General features: G+C 32.0%; 1 protein-coding gene across 8 annotated transcripts in view; it reads left to right on the top strand.

Moving 5' to 3' along the window:
• Ih (hyperpolarization activated cyclic nucleotide gated potassium channel Ih) overlaps window positions 1–14220 on the top strand; it is a 324580-nt gene that overhangs the window by 84588 nt on the left and 225772 nt on the right. The gene's annotated exons all lie outside the window — the stretch shown is intronic.

The raw sequence follows: 14220 nt of genomic DNA, 5'->3' as shown, positions 1-14220 counted from the left end.
CATCCAATAAAAATATTGTGTTTGTTAATATTATTAAGATTAAGGTGAAAATAATCCGACAAGAAGAAATATGATAACAAGAAGTTAGTTCGAATAACGCTAGTGTAAAAGACGCGTGACTTCTCGAAAGCGCGGGAACATGACGCAATGAACAAAACGAAGTTTGTCACTATAGGAGTGCGGTGGTGGTACAACCGTGGATAAACGAATAAATAAAGGCTCTTTCACAGACAATAATAATATAGACTAACTGAAAATCATTGTTTGTATTGAGGCATAAAAGAGTCTATGGCTCTTGATACATTTTCTGTATTGGAAGAAAAATAAAAACCTGTCAATTACATATATGCGTAGTTTAACACGTCGACTGCAACGCTTAAGCAGTTGACAATTTTATTAGGTAATATTTTTTTTTCTAACAAATCTCACGAAGTATTTTTGCAATACTTTATTATTTATTATTCATACTTTCAAATAGTTAATACGAATATTTCCATTTAGGTTAATGGACAAATTCTTAATAACACAGATGATAGATTCCTATTGAAATTTAAGCGTCACTCATGTGGATATGACGTAGCAGTATAAACGTTATTCGTGAAAAGTATGCTTTCTACCGACTAGAATCGAATTCCTGAAACAGTGCGAAAAATCAGCGTGACAGAAAACGTGATTTACGAGTGATTCAAAAGTAGCATCTCTGCTCGAAAGTGCTTGAGGCACGACGCTTTTGAATCCCGAAGAAGCAGGTGTCCTTTTTCGCTCCCGTATTCAAACCCGAATAATAATCGCTGCTTCTCGATACATTGTTCCATAGGTTGGTCTAAAATGCCACCAGCATTGTTCCCTAAATACACACTCGCGCTGGGGTTTTAATCGAGCGAGCAAGAAGTCAAGGATCCAGCTCGCCGGATAAATTTTGATAGTCCTTGAATTATCGTGGGCGTGCTTGACCTTAACATTGATTGGTCGATATCTTAAAATAGCGACGCCGGGTATCTGATAACGGGGTTTATTTATAAATCTGACTCAACACTTTCGTGGTGTTGCACTTACTTCGCGCCGAAACCGCGATCGAAAATATCTTTTGATTCGCGCGATTTCGTAAATTGAAAGAACGTAAGCTTCGATAAATTTTGAGTACTTTTAACACTAGATTTCCGGATTAAAGTTTTACGTTAGATTTACGGACGGGACCAGGTGTTTTTCGATAGAAATTGAAGCAGAAAAATAAATAAGCGGTTACATAAACTAGCTTATATATTGATTTTTTCTGTAATTCTGACTGGTTTTGCAAATCTTGTGTTTGAACCTAACTTAATCTGACACAAAAACGAATGGCGATTAAGAATTATATTTGAGTTGCAAATTGAAAGAATTTGATAGAAAATTTAGATTTAAATATTTTTTTATTTTATTAACTTTATTATAATTTTATAACTTATAATTTTACTACACTATTGTAATTTGACAATATTAATTTACAAATTATCATTTAAGACTATGTCAATTGAATATTTAATTAAATACACTATAGTATGTATTAAATACATTATAGTATATATTTAATTACTTAAATATATGTCACAACGTATAATTAAATGTTATAATATTACAATACTATGATGTTATGGTTTTTACAAAACAATTAACAGTATAGTCATTTTATTATATTTGTGTATATTGCATTCTTTACAATAGAATATAATGTATAAACTGCAATATTATTACAGTGTTATAATATTAGTAATTGCGATAATATATTAATTTAATATAATTTAACTTTGATTTAAATTTAAAATTTAAATTAATTAGCTTTACTACAATTTTATAATTTATAATTTCATTCCAATATTGTTAACATTATTTTACAATGTACCATTTAAGTCTACATTAATTAATTAAATGTGTAATTAAATATACTGTAATATTTACTTAATTAATTAGAATTAATAATTTTTATCAATTAGTTACAAAATTCAGTTAACTGCTTTAATATTACAATATTATAACATTGTATCTTTATTAAACTATAATATTGTATCTTTTACAATACAATATTGTATTTCTGTTATATTATAATATCACATATTTTACAGTACAATATGAAACTTTCATCATATCATAATATTGTATTTTTCACAATGCAATATTGTCTCTTTATTACCTTTATGTCTACTGTATTTTATAACATGCCTTCTGAAATTCAATACTACGTACAAATGACAATATCGTTACAATATCACATTGCAATATTAGTACCACTTAACACAATTACAGAACAATATCACTCATCCGTAAACTCGTGAATAAAATACCCAAACAAGTTACACAACTATATCGAGTTTCCTGTATCAACCCTCTCATCTACAATTACACAATATCCCTTGAAATCGAGAGTGACCACTAAAGAAAGCGATATTTACCGGCAAATATTCAGAATGTCGATTGCGTCTGGTCGAGCAGAATCTTCTTCGCCTACTGTCAAGTAGCCCCTCGTCTCCATTGACTCGAATAACAAAGGGGACAAAGAAAAGACAACAACCATCGACTTTCTTGTTCCAATTATACGAGCCTACACGTTTCTCCGTCGAGCCATTCATCGTGAATGCAGTAATTTTCCAAGGACAAGTATTTGCATGGAAAATGCACGATTGATCCGGGAACGAACAAATTATCTGATACAAATATCCGTTTGTTTGTTCTCCCCCTCCTCCTTTCCCTTTCTTTATTGTTTTTTCTATCCCCTTTTTTTCTGCTACGCTCGTAGACAAATCGATAAATCAATAGAAATGTACTGCACCCAGCTGGCCGACTCGATTACGCGAACAACGAGGAAATAGTGAACGAAATTGGGGTGAATTTTGATCGACGGTTCAAGTATGTTGTGTGGGTGTAATAATTAGATTTACATCGGAGCGAGCGAATGGAAAAATATTGTAAAGGGATTAGTTCCATGGTCGGGAAATTTTTAGCGGCGGATTTAAGGAGGGTGGAAAGGGATATTTATTTTGGGATAGGGAATTCGATATTTTGGGATCTAGGAAGTTTAATTTTTTTAGAGTTTTTAGTTCTCAGATATTTGAGTTGTGAACCTTTCGGAAGGTAGGTTTGGGGAGTTTGTGGTTTTCAAATTACTGAATTTTGAGGTCTAGGGACTTTTGATTTTTTGGGGTTGAGACTATCGGGATATTTAGAAATGTAATAGTTTAGGGACTTTTGAATTTCGGACATTTTATTTTAGTTATTTTAGAATCCTGGTCTGTTTGAATCTAGGGAAATTTAAGACTTATAAATTCTTGACTTGGTCATTTTACAATTTTGAATCTTGGAATTTATAAATTGTAGAGTTTAAGGATTTTAGAATTTTTGGAGACTTGAACACCTGCACGTTATAATTTTTGAAATTCGAGATATAGCTTTTTAAATTTATAATTTTTAAATATTTAAATCTACGGGCCTCTGAATTTTGGAGATTTGGGGTATTTGAACCTAGAGAAATTTGAATTTTATGAACTCCTGACTTGCTCATTTTAAAATTTCCAATTTTGGAATTTTCAAAATGTAGAATCTAAGGATTTTAGAATTTTATAAACTTAGTCCTTTCAGAATTATAGGATTTAGGAATCTAGGAACATTTGAACTCTTAAAATGTTAGGTTTGGCCACCTCAGTGAATTTATGACTTCAGAAACTTAAAATTTGAGAATCTAGGGATATTAGAATTTCAAGGGTTAGTCACTATGGTTAGCACATTGGACTTTTTGAAATTTGACAATTTATAATTTTGATATCTAGGGACCTTTTCATAAATATTTTTATGTCTAGGGACCTTTCCATTTAAAATATTTAAACCTAGGATCTTTTGTGTTCTAGGAATTTCCAATTTTGTTATTTCAGAGTTTGGAGACTTTGGAATTTTGGGATTTTAGAATCTGGGGGTATTAGAATTTTGGGTTTGGTGACTTTCAAATATTGTCGTATTGGAATTTTTTACAAATTAGAAATTTTTAAATCTAAATACTTTAGAATCTTTTTAATTTGAAATTTTTTTAATCCTTTAATTTTTAATCTTCTTAATCTTTTATTTTAAGATTTGGTAATTTCAGAACTTCAGAACCTACAGATTTTGACATTTTGAAATTTTAGAATCAGCCTCTAGGGATTTTAGAATGTTAAAACTTCAACTCTAGGGACTACAAGAATAAGATTACACTGTTCCAATATTTTAAAATCCTAAATTCCCTAGATTCGTACTACCAAAATTCTGAAAACCCTAGTTTCCCAAAATTCAAAATCTCAAATATACAAAGTTTCCTAAATTCCTAAAATTCTATTATCCAGAAGTCTAAGACCTCCAAAACTAAAGTCTCTAAATTCCATAGTACAAATATCCTAAAATCCCTAGCATATCCCTAGCAAGTCAAAGTACCAGTAGCATATAAACAAACCACATTAAAACAATCATACAAAATATATGACAATACTCTTCATATACAAAGTGATCCAGATTTTTACTGATAAATTTCATCAACATATTTGTCGATATAAAAAAAGAATTTTATATTAAAATAGAACTTCAAATTCTTTATTAAAAAGTTATAACAAAAGTACGAAACAACGGACTGTTTTGTTCGATATCGCATACAGTGTTCCAATTTTATCTGCATAACTTCACACATTCTATAAATAAAAATAAGAAAAAAGTTTGTACGTACACAAGCTTCTGAATGTATCATTAAAAGTTATCAAAAAAAATATGAAACTCGACAATTCTTCATATATAACATCAAAGAAGAAAATCGTCCATTACTTCGTATATTCGTCACGATCTTTTGATAAAACATTTAAGAGCCCATATTCATAGAACATTCTTTATCGTTTTTATTTATAGCTGGTAAACTTTAACAAAATTGTGAAACAGTGAAATACAAGGCAGAAGTCATTGTGTACTTTTGTATTGTGTTATATCTTTGTAATAAAATGTTTAAAACATTAATATAACATCTTAGAATACATCGGTAAAAAAGTAGGACACTCTGAGGCAATTTTTGTGTAGAAAAATATCAAATCATTCTTTAACGCTAAAATTAACAAAATATTAAAATTAAAGTTAAATGGCCGTTTCTCAAGTTTCAAACTACAAGTTACACACTTAAGCTTTTTTTGAAATCTGCGTTGATCAAGGCTAATTAATGATTTTATGTTCAGTCGTTTATTTACTTCTCATCTTCGATTTTAAATCAAGTGCGTCGGAAGGTCGATTTACGTCGGTAGGTTTAGTTAATGTGTGTCGAAACGTAGTGTCATTAAATTTGTGATCAAGGACCTCGACCTTCCGCCATCGTCGCTCCCTCTGCCATCTTTACCGAGCCCGCGTCGGGAAAGAAGGGCACTAGGGTAAAATCGAGGGTCGAACAGGGACAGAGTGTGCGCAGTCGCGCAACCCGCTCGATGTCGAAGCGCACAACAGTCACCTAGAAGAGCGACGAGTTTTCGCCGCGTGTACACGTACACACAATCATCATCAACCGTGTTCACGTCAACCAGTGACAACTAGCAATAGTGCTGAACAAACGGTGGTCAATTAAGCAAGCATTCATATCGCGTCGTATCCTTGCTCTTCATGGCCGTCAGATCGCCGACAGATACCGGGAGACTGTGCGGGGACGAAACTGCGAGCGTGCAGATTTCCGAGACATGAAGCGGAAACCGCGCGAGTACCGGTCGCCTTTCGATTTTCCGCGAGGAATCCTCGCCAACTTCCGCGAACGGCCGCCTCCTCGAAGCTTCCGATCGATCCCTCGAATATGACCTTCGGGTCACGTGTGACCCGAACCGACACGCAAGTCTCCGACACGACCAGCTCCGACTCGCAACGCCGACTGGATGGACATCGATCACGGGCCAACTTTTCGACGCTGTGATGCGGGATTTCATCTTCCGGTTCCCGAGCTGAACGACACTGCCACGGGATCGAAACAGGGAACGCATTTTATCAACGAACTGTGAACCGTTCATTCATTCCGAAACACTTAATACAAAGAGCTCCGGTGTCATTTGGCTGTAATCCTCTTGCTACATTCTTAATTAGCTGCTAATTCCCGGTCACGTAAACAGTGATCTGTGATTGCAAGAAGTCTGATCGCAAAGGACGTTATCAGTGTTCAGACAGTTAGAAAGTGTTAGTCGGACAGTGATCTGTGATGCATACGCGACACAAAGGTGTTCCATCATCCTCGCTCAATTATTCGCAGATGTCTCAAGCAGAGCTTACCAGCTGGTTTCCAACCAGAGGGCTTTTGTATTTACTTAGTAGCGATTAGTCCGCGCGTTTTTCGAGGCCAGGGCAGGAGATCGATATCGGACAGCTTCGTTTGGAAAACATCCTTGAACGGGTCCGACGTTCAAGGACCTCCCGTCGAATCCAGGTCGATTCGTGGTCCTCGCGTCGGTAAACTCCGTCCATGGACGAAGGAGGAAAATTGGCCATGCTGATCGTTGGCTACGACAGGGTTCATCGGGAATGTCAGCGGCTCGTTTCAGCGCGCATGTCCAGTGCCTTGACTACCAACCGGACTGCACCTTGGCCGACCCCTCGGAAAGCCAGGGCGCGAAAGGGGTGCGCGTATCAGCGTGTCGTCGTGTGTTCGCAATAAGGTAGCCTTGGCTCGCTGTCACTCGCGGTCGAGTCGTGGACAGTTGAAGTGAAGTGACCGGGTAACATAATCGGAGATGAAGAACACGTAAACACAGACAGATATTTTTGCTACGTCCTTTCTAGCGTTCGACACGTGCTCGTCCATGATAACAATCCATCCAGACAGAGACTGACCCCGATCATTTAGGTGTCCAGATATTCACGAAGATTCGCCGTCCACCACGTTTAAACATGTCGTTCCGTCATATATTGAGGAAGTGCATCGACAAAACCCGTCAAATAATAGGGCACGCGTTGAAGAGGTGAACCCCTGTGAGTTTCGGGGTAGCATGTCAGGTAGCAGCAGGTGATCGTTCGCGATTTGGAGAACAGAGCCGAGGATAGTCGAGGATGACCAAGTACGGATTGGCGAGGCTGGCCCTGTGGAGGCCACGACGATCGGTCACCTCGCAGCCCGTTAATCATCAGGAGAACAACCCTCTGATGTACGCCGATAACAGCTTGTTGTTGTATGTTGTTTGAGAACGAACACTGTTGCGCAAATGTATATCGCTGCTGGCTTCTAATGGTGAAACGTGACCGGCCGCCGCGTGCTTTTGGTGTTCACCGATCTTTTCACACACGGATCCAGTTGTATATCAGTTGTTGGTTCTTTAATAAAGCAGCCCTCCGATATTTCGGTTTTCCGTTGTCGCTTGATTCTGCTTGCACACACCCGCACCAGAGCTGGACGAAATTTACAAATGTTTCGTTTTATAGGGGATGTTATTGTTGCGCAAATCGTTTTTTTGAGAAATTGAGAAATTTCAGGAAGCTTTACGAGCTGGAATTTGTATTTGTAATGTTGCTTTTGAACGTTGGCAAATTGGAAAAATTATTATGAATGCTAGGGAAGAACTTGGTAGCTTTCGCTTTATACAAGGCTGATTATAAATTTGTAATAAATTAATTATTGTACATTATTTATTCTTAGAGAAAATTGATAAATTTTAATAATTGTAAATATGATTATTAGTGGAAATGACAATCTGATAAGGTTCTGGTTTATTACTATAAGATAAAGTTTGTATACAGTTTTGAGGTAATTAACGTTATTTTTTTAATTGATAAAGTACAATTATTGTTATTATTATGAAAATTAGTGAAATGGATTATTTGGATAGTTTGACGGATATTGTATAATACATTATTTTTTTAAGGTGAATTTTAGATATAGACATTATTATTAAGAAAATTAGGGAAATTCTAGGGACAATCTGCTGAAGTTTCTGATTTGTTAATGAATAAAGTATGTACAATTTTAGGGCAACTAATATTATATATTATTTATTTTTTAATTGGTAATTTGAAATAGTTAGATATTATTATTATTAAGAGAATTAAAATAGTTATACGAACAATTTGAGAGGAATTATTTAAATGATAATACATGGCAAGGTTTTTAATAAGTGAGGTAATCGATACATACTATTTTATTAAGGAAAATTGATAAATTTACACAATAATCGTTATTGAGTAATTGCCACATAGTAATTGTTACTGAGAAAATTAGAGAAATGTATTTTGAAGACAATCTGTTCAGGTTTCTTGTTTTTGATAATTTATTCTGGTTTTTAAGATAAAGTTTCTGTACAAGTCTGAGGTAGATAATATTACGAACTAGTAAGTTAAAATAATTATTGATATTATTATTTAGATAATTGTAATTATAAATTATGCCACAATGTATGACAAGGTTTGTATTAAATATTGGGGTGATGTATGTCATATTTTAGGAAAATGACGAATTAAAATAATTATTGAGAAAATTATGGATATAAATTTTGGATATAATTTGAGATTTGTAGGTTAATACTTGACAAAATCAAGTTTGTATTCAATTTTAGGGTAGTTAACGTTGTATATTATTATTCTTTAAACTGGCAAATTTGAGTAATTATGAATATTATTATTAATCAAAGAATTAAAAGGACGAATATCAAGAACAATTTTAAAAGGTTGTGTGTTAATAACTAGATAAAATTTCTATCAAATTTAAAAATAATTAATGTTGCATACTTTTTAAGAAAATTAGAAAACAAAATGGAAAATAGTTTCCGAAATAATTTGGCGAATTTCATTAAATAAATTTGTTATTAAATAAGCATCGTTATAGAAATATACTAATATAAAGTTTGGTGCCTTCTTCTTCGGTAAAAATATAATCCGAAAACTTTTACTAAATTATTTGTAAATTGATGCTCGTATAATTTTAAATCAAAACATACTTACTGAAACGAGAATTAACTATTATTAACTTTACTAATTACTATTTTTATTATATGAAATAAAATTCTTATAAAAGTCAATAAATCAAAAATATCTTTTATACATTTAATATCTATTTTAAGTTACAGATATTTATACATTTATAATTATAATTATAGATAATTATAAAACTGACTTAAATTAATAATAATTTATAATTTAATAATTATAGATAATTACAGAAATTCAGAAGCACTAAATTAATCAATCAAAAACACTATTTTTAATTATCTGTTTTACTAAAACCTAACCTGAACAACTGACCTAACACGTAACACACATTGAACACTTAACCTGAACAACTAACCTAACCTAACCAAAATGTTACACATACTACATTCATGCCAATCACAATACAACAATATAAACATCACAAATCTTCCGAAAATCGCAATAATTTAATTTCAAGTGTAATAAAAATGATGTAACTAGCTACATTGTTTCGTTCAGCTCTGTTACCCCTGGAACATCCCTCTCCCCATTATGTACATACGTACACGTACCTAAATTGCGCTTTGTTTGTCGCTTTGTCTGTGTGCAGGGAAATCTGGGGGAAAACGATGGGCACATAAAAGATCACGCATGTAGCGATATAAAATATTATGCAAATTTTGAAAATTTTCAATTTTATGTCCCCGAAAACATGAACTTTGATATTTTACTGGAAAAGATTTTATCGATACAAAACCTGCTCGATATGTACATAAAAATGAAATATATTTTGCACAGTCCCCTTCAATTAACACCTCAGGTAATGAACTTGAAATGTAGGATTTTTTGACTCACTGTATATACAATTTTTGAAATGGTATTGAAAATTTGTAAAAATATAATGAAAATTGAAATGTGAAAATATATGGTTTCTTTTTGTAGAAATATAGAAGCTATTGTAGAATATTTTTTATTATTTTTGTATAATATATTATTTTGTTTTTGTACAATATTTTTGTAGAAATTTATGGAACATCAGAAATTATGATAAATAGGAAAAAATGAACTTTTTGAAAAAATGAGGATACAATTTTTTGTTGTTTGCAAGAATGTTCGGTTAAATGTCTGAAATATGATAAGGAATTCTACTTGTTTTAGACTAATTACAGAAAAACTGCGAGTTTATGGAATTTATGTCGCAGTTTCCCTTTGATCCACGTGAACTTAGAAGGAATATTCATGAAGCATAAAACCCACAGACAATAAGTAAATGATCAAGGAGAAATAAATCATCAATGATTTATGCGAAAACAATATCAAGCAAAAATGATTCTTAAGTTCTACAGAAACTCAAATGAAACGGATTAATAAATTGAAAATGAAAGTTATTAAATATTCGTAAAACTGCACATCAATGAACAAACAGATGGATTCATTATTAACACTAGAATTGACAGTTAAGAGGAAACTATTTTTACCAAAACTAGACAAAATGTCTTGAAGATGTACATGATAATAAAATATTTTTTGATTCATTACTATTTAAAAAACAATTTTATGTTATGGAATTACAATTAATAACTATAATATAATTAGACCTGTTTATCAATGAGTAAACTGATGGATTTATTACTAATACTAGAATTAACAGTTAGGAGGAAGCTGTTTCTACCAAAACCAGTCAAAATGTATTTATAACAAAATACGTAATAAATATAATAATTGCACCCTTTTTATATTTTTTTCCACTGCTTTGCAGCAGATTCATTTTAATGCTTTCACTTTCATCTTCAGAACCTGAAACACAACCACTTTCACACAAAATTCTAAATATTTTCTAATTCATTTTCCCAGGACTTCTGAATATCTTATAATCTCATTATCACTATAAAGTTCAATTTCATTTTCTTCTAATTCACTTCGTGCTGATATTCGCCATCTTTGATATCAGACCATTCCTTCATATTCCTTCCTTTTTACGATTCAGGTATTTTCAATCGTTTTGGCATCATATTGTTCACTCTTTGCAACAATTCACAGATTTTCCATTGTTTCGCCAATATATTGTTCACTCTTTGCAACAATTCAGAGATTTTCAATTATTCTGCCATTATATTATTCATTTTTTATAACAGTACAACGATTTCCAATCATTTTGCCATTATATTATTCATTTTTTATAAGAGTACAACGATTTTCAATCGTTCCGCAATTTTTAAAGCATTTTATCGTTTTATAAAAGGTTCAGATCCTATTCGAATGACTGTATTATACAAAATGGCCTGGTGGAACAACATCGATATTACATTACATCGCGGCCATGTTCTGGCGCCAAATAAGGACGTTGTAATAAAATTTCATAAGAAAACATCGATAAATCTGTCTGAATATCTAATAAACGATTTCGGGTTGGGTAAACAGTTTATAGTTACTTTTCCACTTTGAAAAATAAAATAAAAATAGTGAATTAACCCCTTAACCTACAATTTTGTAGCTATTTACAGTTTACTAATTATTACTACAGCAATTATATTTCTACATTTTAATACAATTTTCATACACAGAAATCTATGAATTATTATTTTTATATAAATTTTCATATTTACACATTTAATCTTCCTAAATCGAAGATAAAATTCTCCTTGCGATTATACCATAGTTAGTAACACGTCCCGTTGCCAAAACGAATAAACTTGTTTTTGACGTACACTTTACAATGTTTCGGTAGTAACAAAATCATAATAAGCAAGAAAAAAAATATAATAAACACAGTATAGATACCATTAACCACTTAACCTACGAGTTTTTCGGCAGTTGTGTCAGTCAGAGCTACCTAATTATTACTACAGTGTCAAGATAAATAAAGAACGTTGAAACGTTAGGTATATTTTGTATTTAACGATCTTCAATTATACAAATTATAAATGATATCGAACTCACAACTCGATCGTCATGCAAATACGATTTAGGTTTGTCACGTTTGAATTGTAACGTGTGTCACGTGTCTAACTCAACATTGCAAGCCAAAGTTAACCCATTCACTGCCAAAGAAATTTAAGGCGCTTTCCCTGGTCGCTATGATTTTAATTTAAGGAACATAGATTTTCACAGAATATAATATTTAGTTGCAAATATAGTACTAAAGTAGATTTACAAGAATAAAAAAAGAACATTAGAAATATCTCGTAATTGGCAGTGAATGGGTTAAGGTTCCATATTTAACTCTACGATAAATTTTTAAACAATTCTTTGTTTCTCAGTGAAGATACCAAGCGACTCTTAAACAGAATGTTCCAGAACAGAGAAGTCCCAATTAAACAGAATGTTTAGCGTTGGCCGCATGCACCCTACGCGGCACAAAACGTAAAAGGAAACATTTCGTAACAATTCACTGTTCACTGTTATTATTATTTATTAAGAAAAAGACGTTGAGGTTTGAAACCTATAGGCCTGTTATGTAGGAATAATGTTTACATTATATCGAGTAACATACGCGTACACATTTGACTGGTTAAAACATTACACATATTAAATGCAAGCTTAGGTTAACACTTTGATCGTCATGTCATCCATATGCGGGTAGCACTTCCATTACTATGCACCTACCACCTTATTAAAAATTCTTTTTTAATTTCTCTTGCCTAATTGAAAATACTCATATTATCTGCTCGTAACTATGAAAAATAAATGTAACAAGGCATTATACAAATATTTGGTAAGAATTGTTAAAAGTGAAAATACTAACCTAACGCAATATTCAGTTGCTTCACTGTGGTAGTCCATGTGTTAATGTGGTTCAAAAATGACTGATATGACAAGTAGCCGGGATACAAAATTGTTTCGATTCCGAGTAAATGCAACGAGAGAATTTATTATATTACATCTTCAATTATTCCTGCAAAAGTCATTGGATCATTGCAGTGATTACATCGCAATCACTAGAATTGTGATTGTAATAAATTAAGAATTTTAGAGAAGAATTTTGAAATTGTAAAACGCCATTTTGGTGTGATGATTCTAATATTCAAAATTTGTGTAGTAAAAAGTTTCTGTAGGATTATACCCCAGTTTGGACTTTTGTCGCATCGAGAATTGTTACTGACGCATCTGACCGTGAACTTGAAGAAAATGGAAACTGCCACCATTTTGTAACGCGTCGAAGAAATCACGCGCTCGATCGATTCGGTGAATAATCTATAAAATCGAGAGACACTGTAAAGTGGATGTACGCGATATGCCATAATTATGTTATAGTCGAAGACCTCGGCTATCGAAGGACGTTTTCATGAGTCACTTTTTTCATTTATACGTCTTTTGCGGATGACGGGCGTATATTATTTTTAGGATAATCGTGGAAAGCTTCCTTCTGTCCTTTGCTACCTGTCTTTCGCGTCTTTGCGGACGTCACTTGCTTGTACCATTTCGATTAGGTTTAAAATGAGAAGGAAAGAAATTGAGAACTACAAAAATATCGCAAAGTAACAGGTTCTACCAATAACTTTACTCGGAGAGAAAGTTTTATACTGTTATCGATTCATATTTTGCAAGATGAAATGATATTTGATGGAATGAAATTATATTTACAAAAAATAGATTGTATACTTCATTAAATTAAGTTCAAAAATTCTTAAAATTCTTTCATATAAAGTTACATTTTTTTTTACATAAAATTATATGTTTTATTAAATATACTAAATTAACCAAACAAAAAAATTAATGTAAAATTTACTGCTGAATGAAAAATTTACAAACTCAAAAATGATAAAATAAAAAAAGTATGCTGAATATTGTTTCAAGTATAATAATTAAGTATATATGAAGTTTATTTGAATAATTATTTATTAATGCAGAATTAATAGTAATTAAATTCAATTATTAAAATGGTAACATTTACTATTATTATATTTTTGGCTAAATTGTTATATTATATATTTAATGATAAATATATACATACATATACATGTACATACACATACACATACACATATGTATACATATACATACACATACACATATGTATACACATACATACACATATTACAATAAAATATTTTTACCAATTTTATTTAAGTGTGTGTTGAATATGAACAAGAAATTCAAAAACATGAAAAAAATGATGGTTTTCATAGAAAAATACAAAACTTTTTTCAATTTTAATGTAAAGAGCTAAAATTTTAGCTAAATACTCTTGAGATACAACAGTAAAAATACCGGTATATCAAAAAAATATTTATTCAGATTTTCAGAATGTAAAGCAACTAAAATTGAAAATAAAATGCCTGAGCTTCCATCACATCCCATGTCACCATTAAGGATTAATAA

This window comes from Megachile rotundata, chromosome 15 (genome assembly GCF_050947335.1).
Source record: "Megachile rotundata isolate GNS110a chromosome 15, iyMegRotu1, whole genome shotgun sequence".
Taxonomy (NCBI): Eukaryota; Metazoa; Arthropoda; class Insecta; order Hymenoptera; family Megachilidae; genus Megachile; species Megachile rotundata.
This window is presented reverse-complemented; position numbering and strand designations above follow the sequence as displayed.